The sequence below is a fragment of the Melospiza melodia genome, chromosome 3 (assembly GCF_035770615.1).
Source record: "Melospiza melodia melodia isolate bMelMel2 chromosome 3, bMelMel2.pri, whole genome shotgun sequence".
NCBI lineage: Eukaryota > Metazoa > Chordata > Aves > Passeriformes > Passerellidae > Melospiza > Melospiza melodia.
Genome location: NC_086196.1, coordinates 100,506,331 through 100,523,386, shown reverse-complemented (window position 1 = coordinate 100,523,386; position 17,056 = coordinate 100,506,331). Strand labels below are relative to the sequence as shown.

The 17,056-nt window shown below is 43.0% G+C and overlaps 1 long non-coding RNA gene across 1 annotated transcript in view; it reads right to left on the bottom strand.

Moving 5' to 3' along the window:
* Positions 1 to 17,056, bottom strand: part of LOC134416796 (uncharacterized) — a 96,233-nt gene that overhangs the window by 2,791 nt on the left and 76,386 nt on the right. The window lies entirely within an intron of this gene.

Sequence of the window (17,056 nt, the reverse complement as noted above, 5' to 3'; positions counted from 1 at the left end):
CAGCGCAGAAAGATGGGAAGGGGATTATGGTCAGTTCATCACACTGCTGTTCTGGCTGCTGCTCCTGCTGCTGCTCAGGGAAAGTAGCCCTTCCTGCTCCCGCATGGGGTCTTCCACAGCCTGCGGGTGGATCTCTGCATCCCCAGGGGTCTCCATGAGCTGCAGAGGCACAGCTGCTTCACCATCGTCCTCACTGCAGGCTGCAGGGAAATCCCAGCTCTGGTGCCTGGAGCAACTCCTGCCCCTCCTTCTCCAGTGACCTGAGTGTCTGCAGAGCTGTTCTTCTCACATGTTCTCATGTCACTCTTCTCTGGCCATAATTACATCTGTGCAATAAGTTTTTATTCTTAAGTATGTTATCACAGAAATGTGACACCATTCCAGATTGGTCCAGCCTTGGCCAGCAGTGGGTCCATCCTGGAGCCAGGTAGCAGTGACATGCAGGAAGCTTCCAGCAGCTTCTACAGAAGCCATACCAGTAGCACAATGCTGGGAGGTGTTAGGAACAAAAATTCTGTTAATTTTTTTTGTGAGAAAATGTTACAAAAAGGCAGCCAGATCACTGTCACTGCCAAAGTTCTGCGTGTTTTGTTATTGTAATCACGGGTCGTTGTGGCTAATCGCTCCTTTTGTATTAGCAGAGCCTTGCCCAAGGCTAAGTTGTACTTTTCCCAGAAGGGTGAAGAGACCTGAGAGGGTGGGGGAGGCTATGCAAAGTGACTCCAGGACCAGCATGCTGTGTGGGACCCCTATTCCAAATGCACGGAGAAAACCCCAAAAACAACGAGCCACCTAAGAGTTGAGAGACTGGAGTGATGTCTGGATGAGAGGAGCCGAGTGCTGGGCCTGCAGAGATGCTGAAAACCTTCAGAGCCCCTCTCGCCCTGACCATGGGAGTCGTCCCGAAACCGGGAGCAGGCAGGAGGGAAGAGAGGGAGCTAAGATCGGATGGGATCACCACGCCTAAAGGGTCCACGAGGACATGATTCCCCAGCTCTGCCCCTAGTGGACAGAGCTGTGCTTATCCTCCTGCTCTGAGTCACCCTGGGAGAGACAACGGGAGACTGCAGCCCCACTGAGCTGCCCAGTTCTGAGCTGATCACTTTTAATAAAGGCATTAAAAAGGAGAAGAAGTCTCCTGGCCCTGTTTATTTCAGCTGGGGCGCTCGTCCAGAATAGCCACGCCGCAAGAGGACGTCAAGACTGGCCATCTTGGACCACAAGGACAGCTGGCTACCAGGACCAGAGGGATCGGCTCAGGAGCAGCGACGCAGAGGAGCACCAGAGGAGCACCGGAGCACCGGACTGGTGAGGAATCTGGTGGCGGGAGTGGGAGACGTGCGCATGTGTGTGTGAGTGAGACGAGGGCCAGCAGCCGGACCTTCGAAGTGAGAGCGGACCCCTTAGTACTGCGTTTTCAGCCTTTCGTGAGAAAGCTGGCCGGGAACAGGGGGCGGTGCTTGGAATTAGCGTGAGTGAGTTGTCTCCTAAGGGGGAAAAAGGGGTTTCCCCCCCCCCCTCCGGGTGTGCAGAGGGAATAGTTGTATGAATGGCATGCACCCAAAGTCCTGACAGAGGGAAGTCAGGCAGATTTGTAAATCCCGAGAAGGATTCAGGTAGCATTTGTCAGTCCCGAGAAGGATACGGGTAGGATTTGTAAGTCCCGAGAAGGATACGGGTAAGATTTGTAAGTCCCGAGAAGGATTCGGGTAGCTCACAAGCCCTGCAGGCAAAGTAAGTCCTGACAAAGGAGTCAGGCACAAACCCCAGCGAAGGAGGCTATGGTTTGCTTTTAAGTCCTGATACGGTGAAGCCTAAAAATTAGCAGGTTAGGCAAACTAAAAATCAGGCAGTTGTTTTTCCTGACTGAGGGAGTCAGGCACGACCCGGATTCTTAGGCCGAGGTTTCGTGTGTTCAAGTCCCGATAGATGTAAGACCTGACGTTGGGAAAGTTGGGCAATCAAGAGATCGGGCAGTTGTTTCAGTATAAAGTCCTGAGCATCAGGCAGAAATCTGAAGTTCAGTAGAGGAGGCTGAAGCTCCTCAAACAAGGTTTTTTTTAAAATTCCCAGTCAGTAGAGGCACCTTTGGGACTTTTTTTATTGAGACCTGAAAAATGGGAGGGTGTAATAGTAAAAAGACCGGCAAGAGATTGAGGTATATACATCCCAATCGTCCCTTAGGAGAACTGTTAGAGAAATGGGATTCTGTAGAGGCCATGGAGGGATTAGATAAAGTGAAGATGATCCATTATTGTATGGAAGTGTGGCCAGAATTAGAGGTGCAAGGAGGATGGCCTTGGTGTGGGACAAAGGATAAGTGGATGTGCCAACAATTAAATAATTACCTGACAGCTTGAGGTGATACTGATCCTGAGCAATTACTGTATGTATCTTGCTGGGTAAAGATCGCTGTTGGGGATGAAGGGATGCGAATTTGTAAGATACAGAGGAAGAAAGAGGGAAATTAAGGAGGGGATGATAGGACTAGTAAAAGATGGGACCCCCTGGATTATTTGCCTCCTTCTGCCCCTCCACCTTATAATCCTCTTCTTCAAGCACCTCAAACGGCAGGTCCGGTTCTTCCCCTGGCTGCCATCTCATTACCACCTGCTCAAATTCCTCCTTCTACCTCTTCAGCTTCCACTATGATAAACCCAGTATCTCCTCCAGCAACCACTCCCTCACAACCCCCTCCAGCCCCTCCAGTTCCTTCTGCATCACCACAAGTGCCTACTCCACCTGCTGCATTCTCCACCCCTTCTCCAGCTCCACTTAATATCCACTCGGGCTCTTTTCCCCCTCCTATTGCTGTCCCTTTACCTCCTCCTAGTTGGGACACAAATGCCTCCTCACCCAATAAAACAGCTATCAGCAAATACACCTGTTGATGGGCAGAACGTTCAGGGTAACCCAGATATCCCTCAAAGTAGTTTGGCATCTGAAGATGGGCTGTACTGTAGCACCAGATCCAAGACCTCCAAGGTGGAGAGACTGTTTCCCCTCAGAGAGGTTCCTATGGGAGGAGCAGCGGGAGGTGTTGGCTTTGTGAATGCTCCCCTAACTGCTTCTGAGGTGAGAGGATTCAAGAAAGATTGGGGCATTTAGTTGAGGACCCAGTGGGCATAGCCAACCAAGTGGATCAATTTCTAGGTCCAAATATCTACACTTGGGGGGAGATGAATTCCATCCTGAGTATATTATTTTCCCCAGGAGAGGTCCAGATGATTAGGGCGGCTGGCATAAGAATTTAAGAGAAAGAGAACCATCCAGGACCCCAGGTGCCAACAGGTGAACATAAATTGCCACTAACGGATCCCAGCTGCAACCCTAACCAGGAGGAGGGGAGGAAGGCCATGAGGGAATATAGGTCTTTGATAATACGGGGGATCAAAGAGTCAGTTCCCAAAGGAACTAACACCCAATTGGCATTTGAGGGTACACAAGAGAAAGATGAAGCTCCTGCTGCCTGGTTTAACCGCCTAAAGCGGAACTTCCAGTTGTACTCTAGAATGGACCCAGACACCCTATAAGGTCAAATGCTACTTAAAGTCCAATTTGTTACCAAATCTTGGCCTGATATAAGGAGAAAATTGGAAAAGATGGAAGATTGGCAAGAGAAGGACATTAATGAGTTATTAAGAGAGGCATTGAAGGTGTATTTAAGGAGGGAGGAAGAAAAAGCAAAGGCCAAGGCTAAGATCATGGTTGCTGTAGCTAGAGAAAGTGCAGGGTGGGCGGGTCCACCACCAGGAGGAGGCAAGGATAGGCCTCTTGTACTGTCAGGGCCCTTCCAAGTGGGTGGGAGAACCTGGGGATTTTCAGAAAAGATGTATGGGAAAAGGTAGTTTTTCCCACTGTGTGTGTACTTGGAGGATTGCTCTTTTTACTATGCTTATTTATCTGTTTCAGTAAAATAGTATTTGCTGTGCAGACCAACCTGAAGAAACCAAGGAAAGTTACAAGGTTAAGTAACCATGATTACCAAAGTGCACAAGAAATTTATAGTTGATTCAAAACAAAAAAATTGTAAGTTGATGCGAGCTTAAAATTTAAGTTCGATCAAAGAAAAAGAGGGGGGACTGTTATGAACAAAAATTCTGTTAATTTTTTTTGCGAGAAAAGGTTACAAAAAGGCAGCCAGATCACTGTCACTGCCAAAGTTCTGCGTGTTTTGTTATTGTAATCACGGGTCGTTGTGGCTAATCGCTCCTTTTGTATTAGCAGAGCCTTGCCCGAGGCTAAGTTGTACTTTTCCCCAGAATAGTGAAGAGACCTGAGAGGGTGGGGGGGGGCTATGCAAAGTGACTCCAAGGACCAGCATGCTGTGTGGGACCCCTATTCCAAATGCACGGAGAAAACCCCAAAAACAACGAGCCACCTAAGAGTTGAGAGACTGGAGTGATGTCTGGATGAGGAGCAGAGTGCTGGGCCTGCAGAGATGCTGAAAACCTTCGGAGCCCCTCTTGCCCTGACCATGGGAGTCGTCTCGAAACCAGGAGCAGGCAGGAGGGAACATAAAGAACTAACATCGGATGGGATCACCACTTCCTAAAGGCTCCCACGAGGATGTGATCCCCAGCTCTGCCCCTGGTGGACAGAGCTGTGCTTATCCTCCTGCTCTGAGTCACCCTGGGAGAGACGACGGGAGACTGCAGCCCCGCTGAGCTGCCCAATCCTGAGCTGATCACTTTTAATAAAGGCATTAAAAAGGAGAAGAAGTCTCCTGGCCCTGTTTATTTCAGGAGGGCTATGTGCCCGTGGGAGGTGAATTAAACACGGGTGGGAGTCTTTTCTCCTTTTTAATGCCTTAATTAAAAGTGATCATTTCTGGGGGGGAAAACCGATGGGTCCACACTCATGCCACTGCTACTTCCAGGAGTGACTCGGAGGAGGAGGAAGAGTGCAGCTTTGTCCACTGGTCTGAGGGCAGAGCTGTGAATTCCATCCTCACGACCGCAGTGGGAAAATCTCTTGTTCACTTTTTCGGTTTGACTCCCAGGGTCCTGCCTCTAGCCGAGGTCCTTCCTTGGCTAGGGCAAGAGGCAAAAAAGGGTCTTAGCGTCTCTGCAGGCTCTGTTCCTCATGTCTAGACATCACTTTGATCTCTTAATTCTGCATTGGCTCGTTGTTTTTGGGGTCTTTTGGTAAGTTTGGTGGGGTGGCTTTCCCGTGGCATGCTGGCTCCGAGGTCATTTGCATGCCCTCTGATGCCCCTGCCCCATCCCCTCCTTTCACTCTCTGAGAAGGGTCATCCACCTGGCAGCAGGCAGGGTGGTAGTGACAAAAGAAGTAGTTAACGAAAACGACTGCTGATTACAATAACAAACAGTTAGAACTTCACCCTGGCAGCAACTGGTCCAACCTGTTCACTCTGCAACCTTTAAAAAAAAAAATTGCAGCTTTTTCTACTTATAACAGGAGGGACTCACGTTGCAGCAGTTTTGGCAGGACTGCTGCTTGTGAGATTGGAACCACGCTGGAGAAGTTCATGGAGAAGTGTCTCCCATTGGAGGGACTCTACAGCCTCACAGGGGAAGGACTCCTCTCCTGGAGCATCAGAAGAAAATCTCAGTGATGAGCTGACCATTAGCCCCATGTCCTGTCTCCCTGCGCTATTGTTGGGAAGGGGAGAGGCGTTGGGGGAAGAAAAGGTGTTTTTAAGGGCTAATTTTACTTCTGATTCTGTTATTTATAAACTCACTTTGTACCTCTAGGCTGATCCTATTTTGCCGTTGGAGTGTTTTCTCCCAGTCCTAACTCAATTCATGAACCCCTTGTTAAATTCTTCTCTCCTCTGCCCAGCTGTGGCAGGGGAGGGTAAGTGACTTTCAGGGGTGCCTGGCATTTGGCCAGTGCTTAACCATGATACCTTGTGAAAGAAAAAAGAAGAATCTTAAACAATGTAGTATATGGTAGCGATAATTCATGCTATGTATAAAATATTGTCAGATCCAAGCTATGTCTTTTGACTACTCCAGACAGGAGCAGAGTCTTATTTTTATTCATCCAATTCTCGGACAACATTAAGATAATATCAAGTTCTTTAATGTAAGAATGGAAACTTCCTGAGCAATGATCACTGACTTCCCTGGAATGCCAGGACCACTCAAGAGTGATTTCACACCTTGAAGATTGCCTCTACTATGGTGATCACCAGCGCCACTTCTCCGGAGTGCTCTGACAACATCTAGACACCTGGACTGGACTTTTGTCTAGCTCTGCACATGTATAGCCCCGGTTCTGCATGTGAAGGGATGCAAAGGAACATTCGGTCATCTCTGCCTCAGGCAGAATAAACTGTATAAAAACTTGCTGTGCAAAACGGCATGCCTGAACTCTGACATTCGGGGGTCAGGTCCGTGTGTTCATCCAGCATTGATCCCAGGCTCGGCGCTGCCCTTGGCTGGGGTGGGTTTTGCTGATCGAAATTCTGTTTCGCTGACAATTTAATAAATCACTGCTAAATTTTCTTATAAATTTGGCTCTCGATTTGATCACTTATAGCAAGCAATATTTTAATTCATTTATTCCTACAACAGATGATTTTGTATTTCCTAATTTCATCCCGAATATTTAAGTTTACACTTACTTATTTCTTTCACTCTTAAACTGCTTTTCCTTAGACCCCACCTGAACTCCCTGAAGTTCAGACCCCTTCCAGCCCATACCAACTACAAAAGGAGTTGAGTACACTGAAAACAAGAAATGGAGGTGTGCAAATAGTCACAGCAAGAAGCACTCATTAAATTATTCTGAGAGAGCTAGTCTGATGCTGAGTGCACTCAAAAACATGGGAGTCTTTTTCTATTTAAGAAAATCAGCAGTATTGGAGATAATAATGATGTTTTAAATGAGAACTACATATATCTGAATACATCTGGGATGTTTGGGGTTTTTTGTTTTTTTGCTGTACCTGTATCAACTGAAGTATCAAACTACATGTCTGTGGTAGGCAGTCATGTGAAATGCAGTCATTTCATCTTCAAAACAGTGAAAGAGTCACTGAAATTGCTGTACCATGATAATTCATCAGGTTTTTCAGATGTTTGGTTGTAGGAAAAAGAATTAATATAGCTACATTTTGATCTTAAAAAATTTTAGAAGTTAATTGACATAATTAATAGAATTAATCAAATCAAATCAAATTCTACTACAAATTCCAATATCACTGTTGCTTTGGTTTAAAATCAGATCTTCTGTGCCAAATATTTTCCTGTCTCTGCAGGACTGATGGTGATGTTAAGAGGAGGTTTGCAAATTTTAAGGAATAAAGTCTTGCACTCCAGATGTGCCAAACACTTCAATTTTCTTCCTACATCTTACTCACTATTCAATAAAAAAAACTCTTCCATAAAAACTACTCCCAAAATCTTCATACCATAAATACTTATCTTTGAATGGGATTAATTCTTTTTTGGAGTTGCTGCTACTCTTTGCACTGGCTAGAGAGAATAAAACCAAATTGCTTAGACAGGTTTTAAATGGTAAAGCTGGAGCAATTAAACCCACCCAGAATCGAAGAAAAGGTCAAATCCAACTATTGACCAAGGATAGCATCACCACTGCAAATAAACACAAATCGAAAAAATATGTATGTACAAACATGGACCGTCACTGTGCACTCTGCTTATATAGCTCCCAGGGTATTCTATTTCAGCATTTAAACCCAAAATGGATCGCTGCACGAAATCTTACTGTACTTGGACAGCAGAGAAAAAGAGCAAGGAGACATTTTCAAAGGCAAAACCAGGAGTTAAACGGGGTTTTTTCCCCACCAACTTCCAACAAGAGCAGAGCTTCTCACTGGGACTCAGAAAGGCTTGACTGGAGACATGCAACAGAGGGACTGTAGAGCTCAGTTCCCCACAACACACGCACAAAAAAGTAGCACAGATTAAGGGCATCCTTGTCCTCCACTGGGCAATAGCGAGCAAGTCATTCTTTTTAAATCCTTCTCAAAGGAGTCTGCCAAAGGGAATGTCTGAGACAGAGTGTCACAGCAACCTGAGGGGGTCGCTGGGGTGAGAGAAGAGACGAGAATCTTGTTTCTTGATCAGAAGGCTGGATTTATTGATATATGATATATAATACATTATAACTATACTAATAGGAATAAAGAGAGAAGTTGCAGAGGCTTGCTAAGCTAAGAATAGAAAAGAATCTATAACAAAGTTCTGTGTCCAGGGACTCTGTCCCCAGCTTGCTCCTGTGATTGACCCTTAACTATAAACATGGAACATGAACCAATCACAGGTGCATCCTATTGCATTTCACAGCAGTCGATAACAATTGTTTACATTCTTCTCCCGGGGCCTTTGCTTCCCAGAAGATGCACAAATCCCAAAGAAAGGGTTTCTGTAAAAAAATGTCTGCGACAACAGAGCAAGAAAATAAACTAGTTCTCCCCTGCCTTACCACAAGGTCTTGTTTACCAGATCATCCTTCATCCTTTACCTTCATCCTTCTCCACACCCTCCTAATTTTCTCATAATTATATTGCAAATATTAATACGAAACCATGGAAACTCTGAAGATATGTCTGCGTGCATATGTGCAACACTTGTACATCCAGTCCTCTACCAAAAACCCAGCCAATGCCATGTCATGATTAAGCGTCATCAAAAGGTACAAAAAGCTGCTTCAGTGGTAATTAATGCTGATAAACTCAACCCTACTTTGGTAACTCTGATGATAAAAGTAATTTCCCTGCCTCCAGGGATCCAGTCCATAACTCCCTGCAGGACAACAGCAATTAAGAAATAAATGTGAAACACATAGAAGAAGCTAAAACAGTTTTAGAGGCCTGCAGAAAACAGAAGTGGTAATCTCATGTGAGATTCACCATCAGATCAATCAAACTCAGTAAAAAAATCCAGTTACAGAAACGTTATGCCTCCATTATGCTTTTGGGATACAAACCTTCCCACAGAAGCAGCTGAATTAAGTCCAGAACAGATTATTATTATTATTGTTATTATTATTGTTATAGCTATTTTGTTTAATACTGTTTTTCTACTGCCTGTAAGAAACAGCAGCTGAGGTGACTATGTCATTGTCAAAGTCAGTGCCATTCACAGAATTTGGGGTAGGCACAGTGGGATGTAGGATTCAGTGCCCCCCTGGAACAGACGATGCTCAGGGACATTGAGTAAAGGTTAATGCAATGAACAGGAGGCCAAAGACAGTTGAGGGTAAAGAAGTTCTGTAGGAATTAGAGCAGGAAACAGAGTAATTACAGGAAATGTTCTGGATAGAATATGAAATGTTTATCTTTCTGGTTCTTCTCACGTGTCTGTGTAGCTCCCAACTAGCATCCTTTGGTTTAGATACTATCTAGAGCACAGTGATGAAAGCAGCTGGTGTAAACTCTAGCCTTAAAAAACCAGTTATCACATGTAACCAGCTGAACAACATGGCATTTAAAAAAGAAGCAGAGCAGAACTGTTAAAGGCAGAGTATAACTAGCCATGGTTTGAAAACTGTTTCATGTTTGTGATCTCACTGGAGATATTAATGCAGTAATGTTAATAAAAGAGTCATTAGGAATTGCTGACTGAAAGTACACAGCCATGTGTCCTCCTTCTCCTTCTGCCAAGGAAATCACAGCTGGAGGTCCTTTCCTGCTACACACACAGTCCCCAGCTGTAGATGGGAAAGCAGCCACACAGGACCTAATTTATGTCACCTTTTTAGAAGTATTTTACTGATAACATTTTCTAGGGCCTGATCTAGCCCCTAAATAGACAATAGGTAATCACCAAAAGATACTGGAAAATAGAGGCCCTTACATGTGTTTATAAAAGTTTTTTCATAAATCAAAGAAAAACTCTAAAAATCTTGGTCCTTTAGCAATGGTTTTGACCAAAAAGCCAAGGCTTCCCCAGGTGTCAGCATTTTCATATATGTTGAATTTGGACTGACATTACTTCATACATATGAACTGACATACATAAGAGTCCTGTTTCTGACTCTATTTTCTTTACTGCACAGGAACAAATTCTTTCCTTAGTGATGCTGGTGTAACACTGAAGTGCCTCAGTCAGCTACAATGGGCACGTACTGTTGTCATTATCAGTACATGCAGGGAAAACATATTGTGGAATGCTAGAGAATTTATTAGGTTATTTATTCATGTGCTAGCTAGGTGACCTAAGACTATCATGAGTGCTTGTGTGGAGTCAACACCTTTCCATAACAGCAGAGTGAACAAGGCAATTCCTGGTTGTTAAATAGCCTACATCTGCAATAGCAGACTGAAACAATCTTTCAAGTATATATATTCCTTGATCCAAAAATACACACTTCACATCCTAGGAATCAATTGTCTTCACTCTCCAAACACAAATGATGGTGGCCTACACTCATGTGCAGTAGTGTTAATCCAAAATAATGCCACCAAGTCAGTTGAGGTGCTCCCGATTTACACTAGTGTGAGTGAGAGACTTTGGCACCCAGTACCTATGGTTATAGATCCTCAGCTGCTGGAGATCATCACAGTTCTTTCAAGTCAATGCCTCTGAAATTAATGTAGTTTTCCTGATTTACACCAGGTGAGGATCTGCCTTGTGGTTTCTGACTTTAAATTTCTCTTCCTGTCAGCCATCTCATTTGAAAATGGTTTCAATAGACAACTCCAAGACAGAATTTCCTCTGCTATTTATAGGATTATTTCAAGAGTTTCTACAATGATCCCCATATTTCTATCTTTATATCAGAGCATTTTTCAGGATTGTATTACAGCCATACTATTCACAAATCCAGATGACACCACTCCTCCCTCTTCTTTTCCCTTCCCTATTTGGGATGATTATACAGAGGGGAAATATCTCTCACGGTCAGATCTTCAGCTGGCACAAATCAGCATAAAATTGACATGAGTGATTTACATCATTTAGCAATATAGAAGAAAAGACAAAAAGAAAAAAGAAAAAAATTAGTTTTTACCAATGCAGTTTAAAATTAGTAACAGGTCTTTAATATTGAAAGAATATTAAAATGTAACCCATATGGACACCTTTGATGTGTGTTTTATGAGCTCAGCTAGGCATCATTTACAGCTTTGAATGACAAAGCTTCTTGCTGTTTTGTTCCATAAAATCCTCAGCAATTCTGCCCCTAAATACTCCATATTTATTCAACATAGTTCACCTCAAGTGTACTTAAAACACACCACCAAGGGCTTTCCCAAACAAAACCTGTTCTGTTGATTTCACATGTTCTTTTCGTCCAGCTAAATGTTAAAATCAACCTGTTGGAATAGGTCAGGTTTAAAAGAATTTAGGTGTGCTATACAAAAGTGCCACAGGGGATCTATAGGCCTCAATTGTCATCAATGCTCCAGAAATCTTAAATAATACAATTTGCCATTGATCCATACAGACTTTTCACATTTGTAATTTCCTGGTATCTGGGTCCACTTAGAAATACTTTTATTTCTCTTTAGAAGAGCTAGATTTCCTGTTATTCTACGCCTTTGTAAACTAGCAGATACCTGCTCACCTCTGATATCCTACTCAAAAATATTAATTAATAAAACAATCCAGGTCAGAAGAGAGCTGTACTCACAGTAGAGAGAGCTGAAAAATAGAACTCCCTGTAGGGACAGACTCAAGAGTCTGCAGAACTCTTCTGCGAATCAAAGCAATCTGCATCACAAGCACATTTTCCCAGTACAGAAGCATACTTGCAGGAACTGGCAGTTTCTACAAGTATGTAAGTAAAAACAAAAGAGATAAAAGCTGACTATTGTGATTTCCACTTGTTAGTCTAGATACCTTGACACAGTCTTCTGGGGGAGATCTGATAGTCAGTGGCAGAGACTAATATGTAGGAGAAGCTGTGCATTACTGAGGGCAATAGTGAATATCCACTCTTCAATCCAGCCCTCACAGGTTGAGACAAATAAAAGTCTTTCTCCCTCCATCACCATCCACACACTTCTTTCACCCAGGGCCAAAAGGGTTGGAGTAACATTAAGCACTATTGGCTTGGAAATTAGTTGTTACATGTTTGTGGGGGTGAGGGGTTAGCAGAAGGGCAGGCCTGATTTCAAATAAATGTTTACTCCTTTCATTTTCCTTCACCTTGCACATGAGATAGCAAAAGGATATCAGTATTCTGAGTGGATGTCAAAGATTTAATTTTGTACAGTTCATACTACTTGAAATCAGGTTATTGCTTTACCTTTATGGAGAATCGAAATTGAAAACAGAGAAACTGGAGGAACCACGTGGATTCCAGATTCACAGCTGCAGACATTAAAGTGCAAATAGCATGTTTTCACACTCTTAATTTCTTATTCAGCCTAAGGAGTGGTGAGTCAGTAGGTCCAGAAGTCCAGTGAGGCTGAAGAGCAATGGCTACTAAATTCCTACAGGAAAGGTAGCCACCTTTCATCTTTCTGCTACTCCATCACAGGCCTAAATTCACTTCACTTATTGGGATAAATGTCACTCCTTCTATTGACCTGACTGGAGTTAGACCAGGATATTTCACTCTAAATAAGGAATGACACACAGTAGGGTTATTTCAGGATGTAACTTCCGGCTATGATTGCTTTTTAAAAAAATTGTAAGACTAGCCAATAACAACACTAAATTCAATCTCATTTCAGGTAAAGTAAGGACACACAACACTGTAGAAGATGTTTACAAGCAGCCACTCTTTAGATACTGTCCAGTACCTAGACCACTAATCTAGCTAATGGGATATTAAAGTTCCAATAAGGAAGATAGGCAAGAAAGAGGGTAATATTACTATGCTGCTCTCTAAAGTGTTTAAGCCAAACAGCTAGCCAGGGAAGAGATCCCCAAGAATCCGTGTGAATTATAGTAACTTTAGCTTGGTAAGTTTTCACACTCTTAATTTCACACAACTAGGCTGGAATTTGTGAAATGTAAAATGTGTAATTTTGATATAACTTCTTAAAACACTGTCTGAAAACACTGGAGGTAAAATCTTGTTCCTGCTTAAGTTAAACAGACGCTAACATCAACGGAGTGAAGACTTCATCTCATTATTAAAACCAGAGGTAAACCAGTAAGCAATTCTTTTAAAATCCCATTCATAAAGTTCAAGAATAAAGTAAAAACTTTCCTTTCTCTTAACCTAGAGCTATTCCTTGGAAATACACCTTCAAATGGCTATGACTAGGCAGTATAAGAATTCCTTTTCTATCACTGTATGCATAATTTTTAAGAAATAATAAATCTAAGTTTTAAGCTGGCTGTTTCTCCCTACTGGTGATAAAAAGCTGTCTGCAAGTGTTCAGTTCCTGCCACTTATTCTGGCAGGAGGCAACTGCAGATGAAAAGTTCATGGCATTCTTTCTGCTCTCCGACTGAATAAGCAGGTAAGCACCTTAACACAAAACCTAAACCTAAACTAGATACTCAGAACTGACCTCTCCACTCATTAAACATGGAGCCTGGGAGAATCAGGCTTTGACTTTTGGTACCACAGGATTTCTGCAGGAGCTTAAGGAAAATTTATCCTGCTAGTTTGCTGAACAGAAAAAGAGTTGTGGACAGAACAGCAGCTGAAGTGAATTGTGAAATTAATGCTCCAAATTTTAAAACTCCGTGCCCAAAAGCAGTAAGTAGAGAAACTTATTCCTCAACAGATGCACACAGAGGTAACACTGAACAGGAGTTAGATATGTTCAATAGCTTTCATACTAAAAATATTGAGAAGAATATTTGCACAATTTATTACAAGTGCACAGTAGAGATCATAGTCCCCAAGGATGAACACAATCCTGCATGACCAGACTGATCTTTGCTGTTCTCATCAAACTTAAAAATTTCAGTCCCAGTCCCTGCGCCACAGGTGTACCAGGGTTCAGCAGGATACAGCATAAATCCATCCTCCTTTTTCCTCAACTTTTCACACCTAGTAGATTTATCATTAATAAGCTCCCAAAACATCATTACTTGATTGGGGTTCTTTTGTCTCAGATGAGAGGCTTGGATTACTGAGACACAAATAGTTTGCACCCAAGCTAAGGAAATTTGTCCATGTCATGGTTTGACACTAGCACAATGCCAGTGCCCCCATGAGAGTACCCTCTCCCTGGTGTCTGCTGTGAGATGTGACCAGGAATAAGCAAAGCAGGCTCCTACTTAGAAATAAAGAAAACTTTATTAACTAAACTACAAGAAAATAACTAAACTACGAGGAAAGAAAAAAACACACAAGGAAAATGAAAACCTTACAAAAGCATTTTCCTCCTTCCCCTACCAAATTTCCCAATGCAATACATTCCCACAAAATCACCACCTCTCACTCCGGCACCACCGTTTAGAATACTCAATCTTCAGTTCATCAAGAGGAGAGGAGTCCTTCTTGCACCATAGGCTTCCCCTGGAAACACTGTTGAAACCTCGTGTGCTTCCATGTCACTCAGCACCGCCCGGAAATCCTTTGCCATCGTGACATCTTCTTTCCATGCCCAGTGCTCTCACCACTGTGCATGGACCAGAGCTGCTTTTAGGGTTGTCTTTCAAGGATGCCTTGTCTCATTCCAAAAAAAAGGCACAGTCTCTCCTTCGGGACATCTGTCCCCCCCAAATTTTTACACCCCCTGGGGCCGAGGGGTCTCAAAAACAGAGATCCTCTGTTCCACTGAAGATCGAGGGCACCAACCACCCTCCTCACCTGTTGTCTCTGTTCATGCACTCTTACACATAACATCACTGCACTCCCTTGGCTCCGAGCCATTGCCTCCCCCTAAATGCAGTCTCTGTGTCACAGGAAAAAAAATGGTTCCATCTATGGCCACACAAGAAAAGTCCAGCCAAAAGGCCACTCCATCATCTCTCCCCCCACTCAAGAGTCTTCTCCACTTCCCTCGTGGCCCATCCCCTCTTATCTCATCTCTTATCTCTCTTCTCATTCAGCTCCAGGAGGATCAGCATTTTTGCAAGGTTTCTATCATGCAGGAATAGGGTTAAAAATTTCAGTCTCTGCCTGTCCCAGAGCTCCTGCACTCCCACTCTGCTCTGGCCAGGCACCTTCTCGCCGCACTGCCCCCTTCTCCTCCTCGGCCAGCTGCTATCGCATTCTGTCGCCGGCTCTCCCTCTCTCTCTCCTGGCGGGGAGGGGTGGTTGCCTGATGTCTCTTGGTGCTCTTCCACCCTTCTGTCCTCAAGGGCCTCCTCACCCCCCACCTCTGTCCAGGCCCAGGCCTACTGCAGGGCTGCCCCTCCCCTGCCCAGCAGCAGCAGCTGAACGGGGGAGGGAGATTCAACCTCTTTCCTGCAGAAGTCCCAAGAGAGCTTCCCAGGGCCACAGCTCTGCTTTTTAACCTCTGTGTTCTCAGAGGCGTGTCCAAATGTCCCAATGGCCACATCATGTGCCAATATTAAAATCTGAACACCTACTGGTGACCATGGAATATCCCAGAAAACCCACTTCCTGTCAATGTCAAACCACAACAGTCCATTAGTTGTGCGACAAGTATTTACACCTGTCTGTGAGTATACAAAATTCTCATTAGGCAGGCTTTGACATAAGCACTGAAATTCCTTCTGACTTCAAATTGATCCACGGGAAGGATTTAGCCAAGATCACCCCATCACAGGCAGCTCCTCAGACTACTCAATTGCCTGTCCTAGTGACCAGATAATAAGTGTGATCAAATGGGCCCATAACAGCTTCCCTCAAACTTTCTTACCACTTATGTAATTGTAAATGTGCAAAAATTTTGCTAATTATGTAAATGCAAACTTTATTAACAATGTTCCTGTCAGAGAAAAGCACAATTATACCACAATAACCACTGAACCATCCAAATTAAATTGTACCAAAAGGCACTTCCATTCTAGCAAAACATTAAGAATTTCAGATTAAAATATGGAAATATCTGTAAATATGATCTGAAGAAGCAAACACGAAAATAGAAGGAATTCCTGTTACTGTACACTGGCATAGACATTAACACCAAAAGCATGCAGACACTAAGAAAACATAACCAAAATAGCAGGGTTTGGTAGGAATTAATTTAGGTTAAGGCTTCTGGAGTCTTGAAGTAAAAGTATTCCTGTACCAATATGTAAAATGCTATAAAAAATAAATACAACACCTGAAAAACTCAGTTTGGTCCCACAAAGTGCTCAGAGGAATGTAAATGTAAATGTAAATAATCCTGGCCTGACTGCTTTGTAAATAAAGAGGTTGAGGGTCTCTTACTTCCCACAGGCAGCAAAACCTGAGGAAGTGAAACAACAGCTCTACCCTGGCCAGAGGAGCAGGCTGGCTCAAACATCACCAGTTTCAAGAGAGATTATTTGTTAATGCTAATTACATCTGGATTGCCCAAGTGACTTTCTTCTGGACAGCTAAAAAAGGTATCTCTGTGAACATCCAGTGCTTGAACTTAATGTCCATGGTGTATCAGCCAGTCTGTGGCTCTCACAATGATAATTACTGTAACCTGCAAAAAAACCGCATTACAAAGAAATTCAAGTATTCCTGCAAAAAGGAATGACACTGACATTCCTTTTGCTAAGAAAAAGAATTTCTAAGTAGGACTAGTCAGGAAATATTTTTTGTTCCAGTGCACTTTTTTCTTTTTCTTTACTCCTTTTTAATTTTCCATGGAAAAGTGACAGCCCACATGTTGAATTATTTTTCATTTGAGTTTTTTGTTTTTCACCACTGATTTGATGAAAAGCCTTTTTCATTAAAGAAGACATGTCAGCTTTCTTGAAAAGAACAAGAAAAATTCAACACGGAAGAAGTAATTTTTAGCATACTGCTATCTTGTGATAATTGTAATATCTGATTACAAGTCCAAAGTAATCAAACTACCATGGCATACATCAGATAATACAAAAGAATACACAAAGTATTTTGTCTTTCACAAATATTACAGCAAATAGTATTCAATCATTCAAACGCGGGTGCAACGTGAGCACAAAAGCAGAGTTTGGGCTGCTATCAATCAGTACAATTTCAGTAAAGTTTATGGAGCTACACACATTTAGACTAGATTAAAATCTGCCCTCAAGGTTGAACACAGGCTAATCAAAATATGTGCTTTTTTAATTCAGTT